Consider the following 22,822-nt stretch of genomic DNA (forward strand, 5'->3'; position numbering starts at 1 on the left):
ACACAGTATTTATGGCTTTGTAAATAACAGTTTTTCCTTTAAGTTTATGTTTGTCAAATATGCTGATAGGACTCTACATGCTTTTTCAGGTTTAAAGAGAAAAAAAGATGTTAATTTAACATTTTTACATATCTATATCTATTTCTTGTAATCCCTGAGCCTCATTAATGGGATGCCCTGAGGGGCACTTACGTGCAACTAAGCATCAGTTGTAGATGCAGAAAATAGAGTCTTGATCCATTTCCATCCTTATAAATTATAAACCTCCACTGCCTGTTGCTGAGGTTTTAACTGCGCTGAGGCAGAGTTCTCGGCTTGTCGGGTATTAATAGTGACTCTATCTGTCTGCCCTTCAGCTGAGACATTAAACTGAGGTCTCACTAGCTTGCCTCTAGTGTCTGCTCAAGTGGAGTTAAAGATCGCACCATGCCTTTCTGAAAGAGGATGGGGCAACCTCAGGGCCCTGAACTTCATTTTCAAAACATGTAATATACAAGTCTGGGGGTAAATTATTGCTTCACATCTGAAGCTGTCAACTTGATTTCCAGGGTCTGTGGAGTCTTCAGAATCAATGATTTCAAATTTTCACATTAGAATATTTTGAAATTATGAAACATAATGTAATTTCTTTTCATTCTATTTTCCAATGCTGTAAGAGGAATAAGCATATCTATTATATGATGAGAAATAACTTTTCCATTGTAGTTAACTTTTATTTATCTACAAAAAAAAATGCTTTTCACAAACCCATTACCTAGGTAACATAGAACGTTTTAGGGAAAGGGCATAGTAACTCCCATTGGTTAGAGACCAGGTCAACATTTTATACACAACATTAGATTGGAAGCTTCATAAGCAGGTTGAATGGTCCAAGATACATAGAAATGTTCCCGTGTTGTTTGATTAATTTTTCTATTTGCATACTACTTGAAGCAAGAAAATATTCTCATTTAAATTTTACTTGAGTATGTAAAATTGTCCTGTATAAAAACAACCGGAATAGATAACTTGCATTTAAAAATTGTAGTGATGATGCGGTATTTGTGATCTTACTTACTTGAGTGCAATCTCTCTTGTATTTAGAAACTAAAAAAATTGAACTCATAGAAGCAGAGAGTAGAATGGTGGTTACCAAGGGTGGTGAGGTGGGAGTGAGGGGAGGTGGAGGAATAGGAAGGTGTTGGTCAAGATAAAAAATTTCCGTTAGGAAGAATAAGTTCAGGAGATCTACTGTACAATAAGGACACTATAGTTAACAGCAATGTATTAGATACTCGAAAATTGCAGAGAGTAGATTTTTCCACACCAAAAAAATTGGTAAGTGTGTGAGGTAATGGTTACATTTATTAGATTGTTTTAACCATTCCGTGATGTATACATATATTAAAACATGTTGTATACCATAAATAAATACAATTTGTCAATTAAAAAATAAATATTTTTTCAAAATTGGGATGAAAAAGGAATTACTAAGAACTCAAAGCACACTCAGTTGGATTAAATGAAGAAAATCGTAACTTTCAAGAACATAAATTTGTTTCCATTTCTTTAACTTGACTACCAGAAGTGAGAACTAAATGCTATCACAGGGTTGTATTACATAAAACAGAAAAATTAAAGTGACTACCAACTATGTCTGATTAGCAAATTAATAGTCACAGGTAAATACCTTGAAAGCAGGTTATTTCCATTTCATTCTATTCCTCCAGGCACCTAACAAAGTACCTGCCACATGTTGGTTATAAAAGGAATGCTAAATGAACTCAAGAAAAAAAGAAAGAGAAATACTATCATTTTAAAAAGAACAAATTTATATTTTTAAAGAGGGCTCTTTCAAATAAAACTCCAAAGATTCAGAATCATAAAATCAAAGAAAGATAGATTTCTCTAAATACTCATTACCTCAGTAAAGACACACCATTAGACTCTTTGAGGTATCTCAAGAGAAAGCCCCAAGGCTACCTCAACAATTGTAGACCACCTCCTTTGGGCATCTATAACAGGAGAAAAATCACTTTTAACTCAACCATATCAAATAATATACTACATTTTGCATTGTCACGTGGCAGAGCAAAAAATATGAAACATTGTTTCAACTTTACAGAACAACATATTTCCTGAACCACTGAGGGAAAGCTTATATTTTAATTTCTTCCTTGTTAACACCCCTCTTCCTACCATGACTTTGTAAAGAAGCCAACCAGTTTAAATTTATGACTCAGGTAGACTTCTAGTCCACTTCATTAAACTCTATTATTCTTCTACCATTCAAGAAATTGATTTCACTGTAACTTTGGACTGACAGGTTGGTTGAAATCATACAGACACAAAGGAAGGCAAAGAGACATAATAGCTATCATCTCTAGTTTTCTCCAGATAGGTGCAATACTTGATTTGGAATTTGTGTATTGGATTGAATTATTTCAGCTCCTCTGTTAAGACTATATAATCACATGTTCAGTAGCATGTTTTCTGTTCTCCAAGGACCAAACACAGTGACAGAGCTGAAAGAAAAAAGTAATTACCAACATACTTAGAATGATTTCCTCAAAGGGAAGGATATGAGAGGACCACCTCTGTAAAACTTGTGCCTAGCTTCTGCGACTGAAGTGATAACCTTGACAGCCAGGTAGCTATTTCTAGCACATCACAACTCTTCATAAAACTCTCTGTGTAGTGATCAAGGTGAGAGGCTGAATGAAAAAAACCTTAATAGAAATAAAGCTGGAAGAAAGGAAAAAACTTTCCATAAAATACATTTTAAGTATACTTACTATGACAAAATAACTTTTACTGAAAATATTTCATGCTGAGTCATATTTTTCCAATATATGATCTCCTACCTGGAAATAAATTAGGAATTTCTGAAAGCTGCATGAATATTTTCAAGCCACTGGCAGAAAAATGTGTTAATGGTATCTTAAGAGACTGAACGACAAACGATTTCTAAAACTGCTTAATTCAGGATAGGCATATAAAATGCCAGATATAATAACAAATTGATGACATTCCCTATTTTCAAGGACTTTGAGGAATATTACGGAAATGTATCTTTAACTATGCTATCCACCAATACAAAAATATAAATATATACATCTTAACTAATATGGTGAAAATCACCCTACAGGTTTATAAAGAAATATAGAAATTGTGGTAACATTAAGTTAATTAATAAAGATATAAAAAGCAAGTTATCTTTCCCAGAACACCATTATTGTAAGAGATGATATAAGATGGTAGGCACTTCCATATTCTTTTTGAATACAGGATAGTAAAAGTAATAGCCAGCACATATTGATTAATTACAAGTGCCCTACCTCACTCAATCTTAAAGCAGACCAAATACACAGATATCAATTGTCTTGCTGAAAGTCAGAAATGTAATAACTGGAAGGTCATAGATATGAACCTAGGTTATCTGAAGTCAGAGACTGTTCTCTGAGCTTTTATTCTGTCCCCGGGGATGTCTCTAAAAATATGAAGCTAGATGTGTAAAGAATTTGAAATAAATTGACTCAGGTTCCTAACTGATTCAAAGTGATCGGCTGATCATTCAAATATTTCAATTTAGTTATTTTTCAGGGCTTTACCTGGAAAATTTATAAATTTAAATATGCAACTTAGATAATCAGAATTCAAATTTTTAGTGGTTGAGGGTATTTAGAATGAGGTCTCATTCTTAAATGATTCAGGAGCCCTTTTCTGTTCAAATTCTCAAGGGAAGGAAGAAATATTTCAACTATTTTTTTTTTAAATGTGTTTAATGAGAGCCCAGTGTGTTTATGGAACTTGGCTAAAACCATAGCCATAGTACCACACATTTCCTAGCGCCAACCATGAAGGGGTAATCTGAGAAATGGTCTAAAAGGGGAACAAATTCATCCTGCTCCCTGGGCTATGGGAATATCATGTAATAGGAAGCTTCATATTAGATTCAGTCCTGATCAGCTTTCTTTCTACGTGTTTTTGTTTTCTCACCCTCTTTGTTGCCTTATCCCCTGTATCCTACAGCTCAACAGGAGGTAGGGAAATACAAGGTTTCAGGTCCATGTCTTGAAGTGTAAGAAAGTGAGAAAAGAATTGCATGTAGAAGTCAAAAACCTAAGTTTTATTCTTGATTTCACCACTATCTAGCTATGATACCTTGGAAAATCATTTAATTTCTCTGAGACTCTTTCTTCAATTGTAACATGACAGTAATTACACTTGCTCTGAGTTTGGGGAAGAATCAAATGAGACAGTGTGTGTGAAAACGCTTTGTGGATTGGGCAGATGTAAGTTGTGTTTTCTGGTATAAAAGGATAATTTAATAACCAACCCCTTCTCAATATGGTTATGAATCAAAAAACCATGAAAGCCTTTTAAAAATAATGTGCTGTTCACTTCTTGATATTATGGCCAATCTAAGAAAATTGTGGACCAAAGTGAAAGTCATAGGAGAGATAGACACAAAGACCACCGTTTGGTTACAGTATGGGGAACCTAGAGGAGGGGGGTTAGTGAGACAGAATGGCCATCCATGATCACTGAGTCAGCAGTCCTGGCCTGCACGCCAGTACTTTTAAATAGATAGAAATGCCATTTCTTCATGTTTGTGAATATTCTGAAGTTCTGACCTGTCAGACACACACACATTTAATTATGCATCTTAAAGATAAATTTGATCATTTAAGTAGATTAGCACTGCCTTACTTTATTATCTATTATGATGAATAAATGTGAGTGTACTAAACACTTTCCCTTCATAGTGATTGCTCAAATGGGTTGTTTTATTTTTATATGTAGATAAAAGAATAAAACTCTCAAATATACAACCATTGCACTAACATTTATGGAACATTAAAAAAAAAAAAAGAAAACCCAAAATTTATTTTTTATTGATGACTTGCCAGATTTCTCAATGAACTTCTTTGCTTAAAACAACTGCATGTCACCAAAACATATATGTCTAAAAACATAAGAAAATAAAAAACAATGAGATGAGCTCATACACAGATTTATCTAGCAATCATATTAAGCATTCCTGTAAGAACTGTGAATAAAAAAATAACTAGAAAAAGTTCTAACTTTAGAAAAGACTTAGATGTGAATATTAATTTTGCTCTTCTCAATTAGTAATGGTTTGTTTATTGTTTGATTAGGAAGGGAAGACATAATGCCTATGGCATAGATTTAAGAAAGGGGCAAAATGAGGAAAATATATGGTAGTTAAAACACAAGGAAATTAAAGCTGTGATTTCATATTTCATTTTCAAAAAGAAAAGACTGAATATTCTTTCAAGTTTCTTTCCCCTAGGGTCTCCAAAATAGAACACTGTATTGAAATCAGCAGGTCATGCACAAGAAGATGATTTAACTGCTAATTAACACTAGATGATATACTGAGAATTACATGCTAATTAATTCTCTGTAGGGCTAAATGCCTTTCTTCTATGCCATTTTCAATGAACATATTAATAAGAAGAGTAAGGTAGCATGTTTGTCACATGAATTAGTAATCAATGAAAAATGTGTGTCAAAAATTAGACCTTTTGGAAATTTTTTAGAAATAGAGGTAATCGAAGTACAGAAAATTATTTACCAGAGAAAACTCACAGACATAGAAATGCCATTATGGATATTTTGAAAAATATGAAAGCATTATCACAAGAAAAAGGAACGAAAGTAGGAGGGGAGTGCAAAATCTAAAGGGTGCCTTCTAGTAAACCTTTAATTTCAACGGAGTTGGACAAGTCTACAGTAAAAGGGCATTGTGTCAGTGTGACCCAAGTCCATCTTGGTGAATGATTACATAAAATTCCTTTAAGAATGCTTCCTACAGAGGTCCTTTTAGAATCACTTTCCAGATTGTAGACAGTCATGAGGCCGATGATGCCTGATCATCAGAAGAGCACTACTTCCCCTGGGGTGGGGTAGGCACACACATAAATTGGGATTTTGGAGGTAGTAGAAGGGTAAGTAGTTTCACTACACATTCCTTCCAGAAGGCTCAGTATTTTCAGTTGTGGTCACCATGTCTCACTGTTGCTAATACCTTCACCACTGCTTCCTCTGTACTCTTCCAAGGGCAGTGAGGTTCACCTGTTTAAGAATCTCTTCACCACAAATAAAAACTATCAAATGGATTTTAAAACCTCTGTGGTCAATCCTTTTGTAAAAGCTGCACTGTCAGTCTGTCTTTAGATGCAATTTGTCTGATTACTTATTTATTGCTTTCAAGCATTATTTTATTTGGTCTCCAACATTTAAAAAATACCTAAATATTTAACAATCAGTTAAGCCGGCTGGAGAGCTTTAAAAAATACATTGTTGCAAAAGAGTTTCCAGCAAAGGCTCCCTTTTGATGATGTAAGGTTGAAATGTGACTGAATATAACAATTACAATTTTTCACTTGCAAAATAATTCATCTCTTGAGTAAACATTAGCTGTGCATACATTTTTTAATATGGAGAAATATGCATAGCAGCTCAGAAATGATAATGTGCACCCAAAAATGCATATCACACATGGGAATGTTGTTGTTTTGCTTTATATTGACAAGTTGTTTTTTTTTTTTTTAAGTAGCAATTTCATTTAGAAAGGCCAAATTAAAGCTCCACAAATGAAAGATCATTTTGTTTTAACTAACAGAATTTGTACTTATTACAAACCAAAAAAATGAATTTTCATTGATGATACTTTAAAGAGTGAAGGTGAATGTAAAAAGGACTTAGATGGTTGAAAGAGTGAAAGAACAGGGTTTGATGGCTAACACTGCAATTTAATTGCTTTGTGATTTTGCCTGTTTCCCAAATTCTGTCCTTTAGTTTCCACATATGTAAAATAGACATAGTAATACTTATAGCAATGTAGTCTTGTGAAAATTAAATGAGAAAACATAAGTAAATTACAGATATCTAGAATATCCTCTAGCATATAGAAGACAATAAATGTTTTAAAAAAAGATTATGACAAAACTACACATTTTTTATTTAATCAGTGGTACCATACATTTAACTCAAAATTAGGTTTGACCTAGGGTTATCAATACCATTACTGAAAAGTAATAAATAAGTGGCACTAACATGAAATACTAGTGCCATGAAAAGAATCATCATGCATCTCACTTTTCCCTAAAATGTCTTCATCTTGACAAACTTTCCTTCTTTATTTCAGAAAATTCTTTTACCTTTGAACTGGAGAATTTATACGTAGGTGGGAATAGAAGATATCTCAGAGAAATCTGAGGACATGTGTGAATATGAGAAAGAGGGGTAATATTTAGGAGAACTTACCAGTAACAAAGCAGCAGCAACAGTGACTATGAATCTAATTAATAGGTTAAACTCTTTCTTATTAGTAAGTCACACAATTTCATACTTGATCTCAGTAGTCTTTGGCATCAAGATTCTCAGTTCTTCACTGCAGTACCCCACAGATATGCACAATCAATTATGTTTCAATTTTTTAAAAATTCTCAGTTCTTTTTTCACTCTTCCCCACTTGCTTTACCCTTTCTAATAAGACTTGTCCTCTTATTTCCTTGCTATTTATTCTTCTTAGTGGTCCATTTCTCATCTTTTGCATAAATACATTTTGACATATGTCAGGTAATATCTTTCATTATCCCCAGAACAAAGGACCCAATCCATGCCCCTATAAAAGCCTCATTAACTAGTTTTAAAAAAGGAAAGAATGACAATAGTGGGTGGTTTCACTATTTCAGTCACAGACTCTACAACCATGTGTGCACACACTCCTAATTATTAATCATCTTATATGCATAGAACATACACTTTTATATTAAACAATATGAAAATTTTAAAAGCACACATTAATTTGGTATTTTTATTTCTATTGTCTCCTAAAAATTCCATTAACCTAATAGTAAAGGCAAAATTAAATCACAAACCAATAAATCTCTTCATAAGAAAACAAAAAGAGAACAGAGGAACAAAAACAGTAGATAAAGGATTTGAAGAAATTTTCATAGGTTAGAAAGCAGATGGAGAAATGGTGAATGTGTTGAAATTGAGGGGGAAGCTACAGTATAATTGTCTACAGAGGAAGATATCTGCAAGAAATCAATCAATTTTCTCAACAATGAAAGAAATATATATGGGCCTCAAAACAGTAGTATCTTTGGATAAGTAATTAGTGCATTTGTCATAAAAGTTTTGGGGGTAGGGTGGGGAGAATTTATATATAAAGTATCAGTGATTGGAATAACATCAGATTTTATAAACATCACAAGATATTAGAAAAACAAATAAACCAACATCTGCATGAGGAGTTTGAGGGGAAAACATTTTAAAATTAGATTTCTTTACCCATTCAAGCTAACATTTGTGTGTGGGGGTAGAACAAGAGTATTTTTAGGACATCAGAATTGTCGCATTGTTGTTTTGTTTTAACCACTCATGAATTTTTTTTCAAGAAACCCCAGGAGGACATGCTACCCCCGATAATGAAAAGAATTAAAAAAGAAGATATTGGGAAACCAAAATCAAGAGCTTCAACAAAGGAGAGTCAAAGAAGATGTGCCAGGAGAATAGAGATTCCATCAGGCCTAGAGAGAAACCAGTGTAGACTGATGAGTGGTCAGAGGTCTGTCAGAAAGATACTGTGAAAAAAACAAAAACAAAAACAGAAAAACAAATAAATAGAACTGATAAATTATTTCAAGTATTCGACCATTTGGAAAATATTATTGGGAAGAATTTAATCCATGAGTCTGAGTATTGTGGAAGATTTACCATAAATAACTAAGTGAATTTTTTAAAATGCACAAGAAAAACAATAATGTACAAGAAATATACCATATTCCTTGGTTCAGCAGTAAACTACACTTATAAAATTATAATAAAATAAATATTGAGTATTTATTTAATGAAATTCACACTAAAACTCTCCCTAGGAGGAGACAAAGTGGTAAGGGAAATCATTATCTGACATAATATGTTATTGTTGGCTAATGTCAGACACTTACCAGTATAAGCTAAGAAAACAGTAAAAGTTTAGTATTTAGAAATAGGGTGCTAAATAACTGAAGAAAACACTGAACAAGTTAAAATGGGTTGATGAGGAACATGACAGAGGTCAGGGACGATGGATATGTGTTCTTAGGATTTTGTAGTATGATTTGAAATGTTAAAGGATATATCTATATTAAGTGGATACAATTATAGATAAATTTTAAAACAACATTTCTTTAAAACTTTCTGACTCTCTGACATAAAGTCTGCTTCAATTCTAGAACCCCCTCACTTTAACAACATATTTCGCATATTAGTTTTGCCACTTCTTTCTGTGACTAGTGTTTTGGCTTCGTATTTTCTAATAAATTTTCTTTTTTCTTATTTCCAGACCTGCCAAAGGCCCCTTAGGTTATCATAGTAGGTCTTTCCCATTAATGCTACTGGCGGAGATGCCCAAAATATTCCTGATTGATTGAAGCCTCGTTTGCTAGTCCCTCACTTTTGGGAACACTAAATTCCTTTGCAAATTAAAAACAAACACAGCTGAACTCTCTTATGTTTAATTTAGCCTAGCCCAGATTAATGGAACTTCAGGCATTTTGGAACCCTTAGGAAATTTTCTAGGATAATTACAAGAGCTATACCTCTTGGCACCAACGTCTGTCCTTTAAATCATTATTTTAAACACCACATTCTAAAATGCTAGGTTTTTAGAGTATATTCCTGTGTTTTCTCATTTGTTGGGGCACATTGAGAGTTTAGCTGTAGAGAGTGATAATAAGTAAAATGCAGGATTGTTATAAAGAAGACCCCTCCAAAAAATACACAAGATTTATCAGATTTGCTTACAAGTTTTTGTCACAAATTATTTTTGTCGCACAATAATTTGTTTAATTTGCTTACAATTGTTTTGTCACAAATAATTGCTAATATGGGTCATAAGACTTATATACGTATAGTTGTGCATATGTATATATGTATACATTTATCTCAGGATACATGTCTATATACACGTATATATATATATATATGTATATATATGGTGCAGATGAATGACTATACCTGCCCTTTCTCTCCCACTATATTAAACACATAAAAACTTTCCTTTGATTCTAAAACTAGAGCTGCACCATGCAGCTTGTTTCTTGGCTCTGGCAATGTTTAAGACCCTGGCTGTCTAATGTAATCCACCATAGGTCTTCTAACAACAACCACAAAAACATACAAAAATAAAAATAAAAAGAGACAAAAATTCTCACCCTATTTTATCATGCTAATAACAACATGGTCTGGGGAGCTATTATAGTCTCAAACAATTCATGCCTGTGTCACAGAATGCCTTATAATATTTATTCGGTCCTGCTCTTTAGAATTTTTCATATTAACTCTCTTTGCTATGGCTATTAGGCTCTCCTGCTACAATTTATTCCAGAACACTGCCCAGTGGAAGAATAACTACAAGTATTTCTCATGTGATAGTGTTCTAGTTTCTCCATTATTTCTAGGTTGCCTATATATCCCTGTTTGCCTGAGACAGTCTCCATTTATGTTTTCCAGCAAGATTAAAAATAGCTATCAGTTTTACTAACAAAATTGCCTGATTCAGATTCTAGAAGATATTGCATATCTACGGAGGTAGTGGATCAAAGTCAGGCTCTTAGTTTTTAAAGGGTACAGTGTAAATATCTAGAGCCCAGCAAGGGAAACAGTCTGGCATTTGGAAAGATAAAAAGAAACAAGTATCTGACGTGAAGGATAAATAAATATAGGTCTAATACATTAAGTTTAGAGAATATTTTGTTTTGTTTAGTTTTGTTTTTGATATGTATGTAGCTTCTTTTTTATTTTTTTATTTTTATTTTATTTTTATTTTTTTTTTTAAGTTTTATTTTGTCGATATACATTGTGGCTGATTATTGCTCCCCATCACCAAAACCTCCCTCCCTTCTCCCTCCCCCCTTCCCCCCAACAATGTCCTTTCTGTTTGCTTGTCATATCAACTTCAAGTAGTTGTGGTTGTTATATCTTCTCCCCCCCCCCCGGTTTGATTTTGTGTGTGTGTGTGTGTGTGTGTGTGTGTGTGTGTATGTGTGTGTGTGAATTTATATATTAATTTTTAGCTCCCACCAATAAGTGAGAACATGTGGTATTTCTCTTTCTGTGCCTGACTTGTTTCACTTAATATAATTCTCTCAAGGTCCATCCATGTTGTTGCAAATGGCAGTATTTCATTCGTTTTTATAGCTGAGTAGTATTCCATTGTGTAGATGTACCACATTTTCCGTATCCACTCATCTGATGATGGACATTTGGGCTGGTTCCAACTCTTGGCTACTGTAAAGAGTGCTGCGATGAACATTGGGGAACAGGTATACCTTCGACTTGATGATTTCCATTCCTCTGGGTATATTCCCAACAGTGGGATAACTGGGTCGTATGGTAGATCTATCTGCAATTGTTTGAGGAACCTCAAATAACAAAAATTAGAAATGAAAAAGGCGATATTACAACTGATTCATCTGAAATACAAGGAATCATTTGAGACTACTATAAACAACTATAGGCCAACAAATTTGAAAATCTGGAGGAAATGGATAAATTTCTAGACACACACAAGCTCCCAAAACTGAACCATGAAGACGTAGAAAATTTGAACAGAACAATAACAATAAAGGAGATTGAAGCTGTTATCAGAAGGCTCCCAACAAAGAAAAGCCCAGGACCACATGGACTCACAGCAGAATTTTACCAAACATTCAAAGAGGAATTGACACTGATTCTTTACAAACTATTCCAAAAGATTGAAACGGACGCAAATCTCCCAAACTCATTCTATGAAGCAAACATCATCCTGATACCAAAACCAGGTAAAGATATAACCAAAAAAGAAAACTACAGGCTGATATCCTTGATGAATATAGATGCAAAAATCCTCACTAAAATACTAGCAAACAGAATACAGCAACACATACGAAAAATTATTCATCACAATCAAGTGGGATTCATCCCAGGGATGCAAGTTTGGTTCAACGTACGCAAATCAATAAATGTGATACACCATATTAATAAACTCAAACACAAGTACCATATGATCATCTCTATAGATGCTGAAAAAGCGTTTGATAAAGTTCAGCACTCATTCATGACAAAGACCCTCTATAAGTTAGGTATAGAGGGAAAGTATCTCAACATAATTAAAGCCATATATGACAAACCCACTGCCAATATCATCCTGAATGGGGAAAAGCTGAAAGCTTTTCCTTTAAGAACAGGAACTAGACAAGGATGCCCACTCTCACCACTCCTATTCAACGTAGTGTTGGAAGTACTAGCCAGAGCAATCAGAGAAGAGAAGGAAATAAAGGGCATCCAGATTGGAAAAGATGAAGTCAAACTGTCCCTGTTTGCAGATGACATGATCCTATATATCGAACAGCCTAAAACCTCTACAAAAAAACTGCTGGAATTGATAAATGATTTCAGCACAGTAGCAGGATACAAAATCAACACACAAAAATCAGTAGCATTTCTTTTCTCCAATAGTGAACATGCAGAAGGAGAAATCAAGAAAGCCTGCCCATTTACAATAGCCACCAAAAAAATAAAATACTTAGGAATTGAGTTAACCAAGGAGGTGAAAAATCTCTATAATGAGAACTACAAACCACTGCTGAGAGAAATTAGAGAGGATACAAGAAGATGGAAAGATATCCCATGCTCTTGGATTGGAAGAATCAACATAGTGAAAATGTCCATACTACCCAAAGTGATATACAAATTCAATGCAATCCCCATCAAAATTCCAATTACATTTTTCTCAGAAATGGAAAAAACGATCCAGACATTTATATGGAACAATAAAAGACCATGCATAGCCAAAGCAATGCTGAGCAAAAAAAATAAAGCTGGAGGCATAACACTACCTGACTTTAAGCTATACTACAAAGCTATAATAACCAAAACAGTATGGTACTGGCATAAAAACAGACACACTGACCAATGGAATAGAATAGAGAATCCAGAAATCAACCCACACACTTACTGCCATCTGATCTTTGACAAAGTCACCAAGCCTATTCACTGGGGAAGGGATTGCCTCTTCAGCAAATGGTGCTGGGATAACTGGATATCCATATGCAGGAGAATGAAACTAGATCCATACCTCTCGCCGTATACTAAAATCAACTCAAAATGGATTAAGGATTTAAATATACACCCTGAAACAATAAATCTTCTTAAAGAAAACATAGGAGAAACACTTCAGGAAATAGGACTGGGCACAGACTTCATGAATACGACCCCCAAAGCACGAGCAACCAAAGGAAAAATAAACAAATGGGATTATATCAAACTAAAAAGCTTCTGCACAGCCAAAGAAACAATTAACAGAGTTAAAAGACAACCAACAGAGTGGGAGAAAATATTTGCAAAATATACATCTGACAAAGGATTAATATACAAGGAACTCAAACAACTTTACAAGAAGAAAACAAGCAACCCAATTAAAAAATGGGCAAAAGAGCTAAGCAGACATTTCTCTAAGGAAGATATACAAATGGCCAACAGACATATGAAAAAATGCTCAACATCACTCAGCATCCGGGAAATGCAAATCAAAACCACACTGAGATACCATCTAACCCCAGTTAGGATAGCTAAAATCCAAAAGACTCTGAACGATAAATGCTGGCGAGGTTGCAGAGAAAAAGGAACTCTCATACATTGTTGGTGGGACTGCAAAATGGTGCAGCCTCTATGGAAAATGGTATAGAGAATATTTTGAAACATGTGGACGAATAAGGTATGCACTAACAAATTGGGTACTAACATCTGATTTAGATAAAAGCATTTTTCAGCCAGGTTTGAGATCCCCAGTTTACAGTTGAGGACGTCTCGTAATAGAGAACGTCAGACTTACTGTGACTCCTGCATTTTGACTAAGCAGAGGCAGGAAATCTAACCTCACAGGATATCTTGTTAAGAATTATGTAAAAGCTGCCAAACTACGACCACTCAGACCTCTGCACTGAGTACCAACGTCATGTTGGCATCACTTTCAAGCTTTAACAACCATAAAATGTGCTGCAGGGGTATGGAGAAGGGATTGCATCACTCTTGCTAGAACGGAGCCTGGTGTCAAAACAAAGCTTTCTGAAGACCCATTTTTTTTTTCCCCAAATAATTTTATTGAGGTAAAATACATAACAAAATATACAGCCTGAACCTTTCTAAGCATCCAGTTCGGTGGTGTTAAGCACCTTCATAATGTTGTGTAACCATCACCACCATTCTTTTCCAGAATGTTTTTCATCTTATAAAACTGAAACTCTGTACCCGTTAAACAATAACTCCTCAATCTCCTATCCCCCGAGTCATCATTCTATTTTCTATATCTTTGATTTTGACTACTCTAAGTATCTTATGTAATTGGAATCATGCAGTATTTGTTTTTATGTGACTGGCTTGTTTTACTTAGCACAATGTCTTCAACATTCATCTAAGATGTAGCATATGTCAGAATTTCCTTCTTTTTAGAGGTTGAAAAACATTCCACTTTATGTGTGTACTACATTTTGGTGATTCATTCATCCATCAGTGGACAATTAGCTTGCTTTCTTGTTTTAGCTGTTGTGAATAATGCTGCTATGAACATGAGCGTACAAACATTTCTTTAAAACCCTGCTTTCAGTTCCAGAAGTGGAATTGCTTGCCGAAGCATATGGTAATTCTATTTTTAATTATTTTTAATATTTTGAGGAATCACCATACTGTTTTGCACAGCAGTGGTACCATTTTACACTTCCATCAACAGTGCAAAAGTTATGGAATTGTCCATATCTTCATCAACATTTGTTATTGTCTGTTTTTTGTGTGTTCTTATGATAAACATCCTAATGTGTGTAAGGTGATATCTCATTTTAGTTTTAATTTGCATTTTCATAAAGACTGGTGATATTAAGCATCTTTTCATGTTCTTCTTGGCCAGTTGTATATCTTCTTTAGAGAAATGTATATTCAAGTTTTTTTTGCCCCTGTTTGAATCAGGTGGTTTTTGGTTGTTGAGTTTGTAGGAGTTCTCTATATATTCTGGATATTAATCTTTGTTCAGATATATAATTTGCAAATATTTTCTCACATTCCATAGGTAGTTTTCTTTTTTAGTCAGTGGATATTTCTTGTCTTTTGATGCACAAAATGTTTTAATGTTCATGAAGTCCAATTGGTTTATTCTAATTTTGTTGCCTCTGCCTTTGTTGTCATAGTCAAGAAATTACTGGCAAATCTAATGTCATTATGCTTCTACCTTATGTTTTCTTCTAAGAGTTGTATAGTTTTAGGTCTTACATGTGTTAATTTTTATGCATGGTGTTAGGTAAGAGTCCAACTTTATTCTTTGGTATGCAGATATCCAGTTTTCCCAGTACCTTTTGTTAAAAAGATTGTACAATCAGGATGCTGATAATTTTATTGACAATCCCTTGCCTGAGATGAGTCACTTCTCTCTTGCTGCTTTTAAGATGCTCTCTTTGTCTTTAACTTCCAAACATTTGATTGTAATGTGTCTCAGTGTCAATCTCTTTTTTTTCTTACTTGGAGTTTGTTAAGCTTTGGATGTTTATATTCAATTCTTTTCTCAATTTGGGGAAGTTTTTGGTCACTATTTCTTCAAATATTCTTTCCTCTCCTTTCTCTCTTCATTTTCCTTCTGAGACTGCACAATACATATGTTGGTCTGCTTGATGGTGTCCCACAGGTCCCTAAGGCTGTATGCAATATATATATTTTTTCCGGTTCTTCAGTCCCAATAATTTCCATTGTCCTATCTTCAAGTTTGCTTAGTCTTTCTTCTGCCTATTCAATTCTGGCTTCAAATGCCTCTAATAATTTTTTTTTTATTTGTTATTATATTTTTCAGCTTCACAATTTCTTTTTTATTTATTTTTAGGTTTTCTGTCTCTTTCTTAGTATTTCCATTTTGTTCCTACATCATTTTCTTGGCTTTCTCCAAATCTTTCTTTAATTCTTAAATCATCTTTAAGACAGTTGTTTTTTAAAGCCTTTGTCTAGCAGATAAGCCATCAGGTCTTTTTAAGGAATAGTTTCTCTTAATTTATTTTTTCCCTTTGAATGGGTCATATATTCCTATATTCTTTGTATGCTTTGGGAATTTTTGTTGAAAACTTGACATTTGAATGAAATGTGGTAACTCTTGAAACCAGATTCTCCGCCTTCCTTAGGGTTCTTGTTTGTTTGTTTTTATTTTTCGTTTTGTTTTGTTTTGCTTTGTTTTTTAAATTGTTTTTTGTCTTGTTTTTCTAATTGTTACAGGTTGTCTCTGTGTTGAGGTTCAGCCTGTGGTATATGCTTAAGTTCCTAATTTTTGTTTTGTTTTGTTTTGTTTTTCTCTGAGGCTTTCTTTGAGCATGTCTGGTCAACTTCTAATTTTTCTAATTTATACAGTTGTTTTTGAATATTGTAGTCTTTTTATGTCTGGCTCCCAAAAAGAGGAAAAGAAAGATGAAGGAAGGTGGGGTAGGGGAAGGACACTGGACCTTAAATCCTCTGGAAGTAATTTTAGCTGGGGAGATGGGAAGTGGGTGCTCACAGCAATGGGAGGAGGTACAACAGTAGTGGCACTCTGCCTCTTCATCTGTACCTCTGTGATCAGAAGCAGTGATCAGTAATCAGAGTACAGACTCCTGATATTTTTTGCCTACTGTCACTCCCATAGGCCGTGCTCAAGCTGCTTGAGGAACACATGCACCGCTGCCTGCCACACGACCGGGATGGGGAATGGGTAGCTGCCACTGGACTAAAACATAAAATTGACTAAAATGTACTGTAATTTACTGTCTAAGTCTTCCCCTGGAAGTTGCAAGCCTTAATGAACCTCCAGAGTTCTAAAATACTTACATCGGATGCATTCTGCTAGTGCCATTTATGTCTAGGTGGGGTGACTCGCTCCTGGTAGGTTTTACTCTTCCACCATCTTCCCAGAATCCTCTTCCAGAAGTAACATTTCATCTACATATTTAAAGATGAGCATTTTCCATGTCTGGGAGGGGATAAGTCAAGGGCTATTTCAGACCCATCTTTGACAGAGGATAGCTAGAAGTACAGCACATACACAACAGATACCATGACCTCAATTTCACATGCGAGATTTTGTTTAACATAAACAATATTGCCCTGTACTTCAGTGGCAAAAGCTGTAGGTTATGTTTAACATCTATTTTTCCCCTTGTCCTTTCATTTAAAAATAATAGTGATCTAGTCATATGGCTTTGTAACTTCAATCTTTGTCACTTGCAAACATAAGGCTTGGTAATATAAGTAAATGGAGGGGTTAAGTTGTTAAGTGGGTGCCCTTTGAAGTATCTACTTTAAAAGATAAGGGTAAAGCACGCTCTCTTCTTCTCCACTTCTATTTCTCCATCCACTACCTAGAATGTGGGGGGGAGACTGGAGTTCTTGCAGGCAATTGAATAGGCCCCCCACCATATGTAGGGCTGATGGAACAATGAGCTGTAACTTTCTGGATTCATGAATACTCTGTGGAATCATTCTGCTAGTGCTGGATTTCCTATCCCGGGAATAATTTCAAACAAAAGGAAAATAAACACCTTTCTTGTTTAAGTCATTGTTATATTAGCCAAACCTAATCTGAACTCGTACATCTTCTTAGGAATTACTAACAATTTAGAGAGATCATAGGTATAATTGAGTGGGTTCACATTAGTTTTAGTTTATTTATCAAAATTAGACTTGAAAATTGAGTCATACTAAACTAAAAATATTTTAACTATGCTTTCTGTTACACAGATTTATTTTAAAGCACATTCCTCCCCATTTTTAGGCAAGCTGAATATTCAGCTCTATTTACAAGCTGAACATTTTAGTGGGAAAAAAAATCATTTAAAAGCCTTTGTGTTTAATGATACAAAGAAATAGCAATCACTTTTAAAAGAAGTGGTGGGAGGCTAGATTTTAAATCAGAAAAACAATGCCATTTTGAGCAGTGATGGAGAAGCCTCAGAAGCATTTGGATTTGGGTTCTAATTTGCAAACAGGGCTTATGTTTGGCTTAGGATTTGACTCCAATTTCTCTTTATGGATTTAGGTAAAGCTTTTATTAATCACTCATCCTAAAGGGTGGCTTGAATCTGTGTGGGATGGAACAATAGATATGTTTTTATTTAATAAACTCAAACAAATGAAAAATCTGTGAGTGATTCTGGCTGTTATACCTGAGCTTTCAGTCTCTTAGATTCCAACTGATTCTAAAGAAAGCACGTCATTTAGGAATCCATAATTCAATTCTTAGAATTCATTTAGAGTCATTACATTGAAAATAATTATGGCCATGTTGAAATTATTTGGGAGAATTTATTTTTTAAATCAAATTTTAGATGTGTTGTTTTTTTTTTTTTTGGTGTGTGTGTGTGTGTGTGTGTGTGTGTGTGTGTGTGTGTGTGTGTGTGTGTAGACATGGGATAATTGGACATTTGAGAATTCAAGACAAACAAAATTCTTTACAACACACCTGTAATAATGCAAATTTTTATATAAATGCTAATGAAGATATTAGGTCACAGCCAACTGGTGCCTAAATGCCTCCCAGCTCACTTTCTCAAATGGGGGAATGCTAAATTTCTTATCTTTTGTGGATGAGACCAGATGGGGAAAGGGTAGGTAACTTCACCTTGGGAAGGTGGGATAGGCAGATGGTAGAACCTACCTTTCCTCAAATTCTCTCATCCCGAATGTTTCTAGGTAAGACGTGAGTTCTAACTACTCTGGAGATTTCTGAAAGTTTGCTACTGTCCAGGAACTCCCAGCCAGCCTAGTACCTGGATCCTTCTCCTAATTATGGCAGGACATACAAAAGACACTAGAAGGCACTAAATAACCAAGATTAGAGTAAATCTTGATCTGCACATGAAAGTCAGGAATTCCAGCAGGCCAGCTATGCAGGCCAGTCTCTAATAGTCATTTTATTAATATTTTAATAAGTGATTGAGTGTTTGGACCACATTAATTGTACTATGACAGATTTTTACTATATTGAGGAGAAAGGCAAAATTCATGTGAGTTACACTTTGCCCATAGCACACAATTCAGAACTCAGACCACAGATCAGAATCTCCTGTAAGCTGTTTGTAAATACATATGCCTCAGTCCATTCCAGGAAATTCTGATGAGTGTGTCTTAACAGAGACCAGACGTTTGTGTTTTCAGTAAGCTTCCCCCAGTAATTCTGGTGCTTATTCATATTTAGAACCATTAATGTAAATTATTACATTGTGGGTAAATTTTGTCTCTTAACATGATGACAAATCCCTTAAGGTGTTGGGACTGGCATTTGTTTTTCTTTTGATTACTCAACAGTAACTAAGACCATGCTGGATACACAGTGCCACTTTAATAAGTATGATTCAGTAGCTCCATCTTCATCTTACAAGTTATTTTTCAACCCACCCTTCTAACCCTGAGTACTCTGTTCTGGAATAGAGAAGACTGTGGTAAAAATTAAATATACATACATTCTATTAACAATATTTTTATTATATGATATTACACATATAATGCTAACCATATGCAAGTATATACACACGAGTGTGTGTGTGTGTGTGTGTGTGTGTGTGTGTTTGTATGGCACAAGCAGCTCAGCTGTGCAAACCCTACCTAAGAGAAATGGACATAATGAAGACAGTTTTCTACCATCCAGGGAGAGGACTGAGAGGGATGTGAAGGCTTGTACCCCAAGTTGTCACTGTACAGAAAGCAATATCTCATGACCCAAATGGTGTTGAAAGTGGAAGGTGGCAAGGAATATATGGACCAAATGGATATTAGTAGTACAGATAACTCGGCAAGTGGTGTAAAGAGTGCCCTGATATGATCAGAAAGACAGCAATCTGCAGAGCAGCAGCTAGAGCAGGAGATGAAAAGTGCAGGCAAAGGCTCCTAGCACGGGGGAGGTGCCATCCCTTTCTGGGGACTCTTGGAGAGACAGGGGCTATTAATCGTGCAGTCCTAGGGAAAAACAAAACAGTAACCTTGCCAAGGATCACCAAACTGGTAAGATCTGGGAATGTCAGGGATTCTTACAAGAATGGGTGAAGGATAACTCCTAAGATAATAGGTATTTCCTATCGGCTCCTGGGGTGCTGGTGGGTACTAAGAGATAGGAAGTAACATAAATGTGAGTTTGAATGTATTCTATAGTTAAAAATAACTGGTATATTAGTAAAAAATGCTTTGTGGAATTAGAATTATTTTTTTGAAGAGCAATGTGGAATAAAAATTGTTTCCTTATTACCCTGCTTTGTATTAGAAAGGATGCATAGGACTAAAAATAATATTACACATACACAAAACAACTTCATTATGTGCAAAAATATTCGTTCATTCAGCTGTTGTGCTTTAAAATATCTTAGCCTGCACTGAGGAGAAACTAAATTTACACCATAGTGAGTCACACAGCATACTTTAGTGAACTGATCCTTTAAATTGAACAAAGGGCCTAAAAAGAGTGTTTAAACATTTTCCTTTCTCTATGCTATAGGGCAGATTTTCTCTGTTGTGTCTTCTGTTCAATTGATATAAAAAGCTAAGGATTCTTCCACTGCTGTAGTTTTGTTCTGCTGAACTACTGAGCCTATCTTTAAGCACTTGACCTTAATTGTTTCTTATATGCAAATCACATTTAGAATCATAATAACATGTTTTGTAAAAAATAATATTGGTTTCCATATGCCTAATATTCTTCAGTTTAGTTGCAAAATTAGATTTTCCCTTTTCCCTTTTCATTTCTTTTATTTATTTATTTATTTATTGAATTTTTAATCCATATACATTTTGTAAAACCCTCTGAAAGTGGTAGGAAGGGCTGTTTTATTAGAATAAAAGTGATGTGACAATGCGAACCTTGAATGAAAATGTTTGCAGCCTGGTTTTCTTTGCAAGATCACGTAATGATAATGTCCAAGTTATTATTTTTTGACTTGATTGTTGGTGGACAAAGTCAATGTGGTTGCTAAGAGTAAGGGGTCTGAAGCCAGACAGCCTGGGTTCAAATCCTGCCCACTCAATCTGCGTGACCTTGAACAATTTATTTAACTTCTCTGTGTCTCAGTTTTGTCACCTCTCAAATGAAGATTTCAACAATACTCACCTGGTGAGGCTATAAGGGGGATAAACATATTAATATTTTAAAGTGATTATAGAGGTACCTGAAATTGTTATGTAAGTATTTAAATAAAGTGTTAAATGCTCAAATAAGGCATGTTTTACACAATTTTAAATAAAATGTACTTTACACAGGTTTTTCATAGCATTATTTGAAATAGTGCATTATTCCATAGTTATTCATTTTTTCTCAAAGACTGGGGATTTTTGATAATTTGATAGTATAAGCAAAACTAGAATAGCATACATGTAGATAAACGTTTAACACATTTTACCAAATTATTTTAGAATTAATTTCTCTATGTGAAATTTATGGTCACAGCATACACCTATATAAGGCTTCAGATACTTACTACCAAATTTAGTTCTAATCACTTGTGCCAATTGGACTCCTACTGATAGTTTATAGGAGAATATTTGTTCATACCCTCATGCTCACTAACACTGGGAATTTTCTTTTTATTTCTCAATTTTGAAATAAATTCAGATTTACATAGACTGCAAAATCAGTATGGATGGTATACTCTTCATCCATATTTCGTAGTATATACATTCTTTGGCATTTTAACTATCAATTGGATATTAGTTCTTCTAACCAGATGCATATGTTAACCAAGAGAAAAGAAAATGTTATTCATTGGTTAAAGTCCCCATAACTCGACTAAAAGTTTTTCAGCTCTTAGAACTTGCTCCCAGACCTCAAACAGCACCTGAACACATTACCTGGAACACTGTTCAACTGTATGAAAGCCAGCTTTCAACTGAAAAGTGGAAATTAAACACAATTGTCTGATCATAGTTATAATGTGTCCAGTTCTGGAAAGCACACTCTAAAGGAGATATTGAAGTCCTAAGGAAGGTGCATAGGTGAAAAATGATATTAGGGACAGAAGAAACAAGGATAATTTTGGACAGGAAAAAAATCGTAAATTATTTTGGTGTTTTATATTCATATCATTGTGAAGAAATCCTGTTGGACCAAAGGTTTAGTGTTGTCTAATGCTTTCTTTCCATTTATGAAATGATCTCTCCCATTTTTCCATTTCTACATGGGTGGTAAGATTCACCCTGGCTGCCCACAGGGCTTGACTCTAATCAATCCATCTTGGCCCTCGAGACATCAATGGACTACTGAAACCTCTGTCCCATTTCCCTGATAAATTACCTGCCCTCAAAACTATTAAGAAGCAACAACCACACTGATTAACTCTTGCTATGGCAATACTAGTTTAATATGTTCCAACTAAAGGATAACAGAGTTGATTTTAGCAAGTCTTTTCAATCTTATATCAAAATCAGCAATAAACATCAATGATGGAAATTCCAGGTAAGGATGGGGACTGATAGGTTAGCCAAAGGTGTATCTGAACACCAGACAAACGATTATAAATTTATTAGAGGAAAGAAACTTGACTTGTGAAGCGTAATGAGTTATAAGTTAAGAATCAAGCTAATTAGGGTGCTGTTGGTCAACAAATAATAATAAGTAGTTTCAGTATATGTGTATTTAACATTGTGTTGGTTCAGGCCAAGTGTACAGTCATAGTTTGTTTTGCTTCTCAATTGGTGCTGTGTTTTAGCTCTTGGGTGGATATCTAGCACTTACTATTGAAAGCTTTCCACTTTAGATCAAAACATTATCAATGAGGCAATGTCATAAGAGGTTTGTTTT

This window comes from Cynocephalus volans, chromosome 8 (assembly GCF_027409185.1).
Source record: "Cynocephalus volans isolate mCynVol1 chromosome 8, mCynVol1.pri, whole genome shotgun sequence".
NCBI classification, from domain to species: Eukaryota; Metazoa; Chordata; class Mammalia; order Dermoptera; family Cynocephalidae; genus Cynocephalus; species Cynocephalus volans.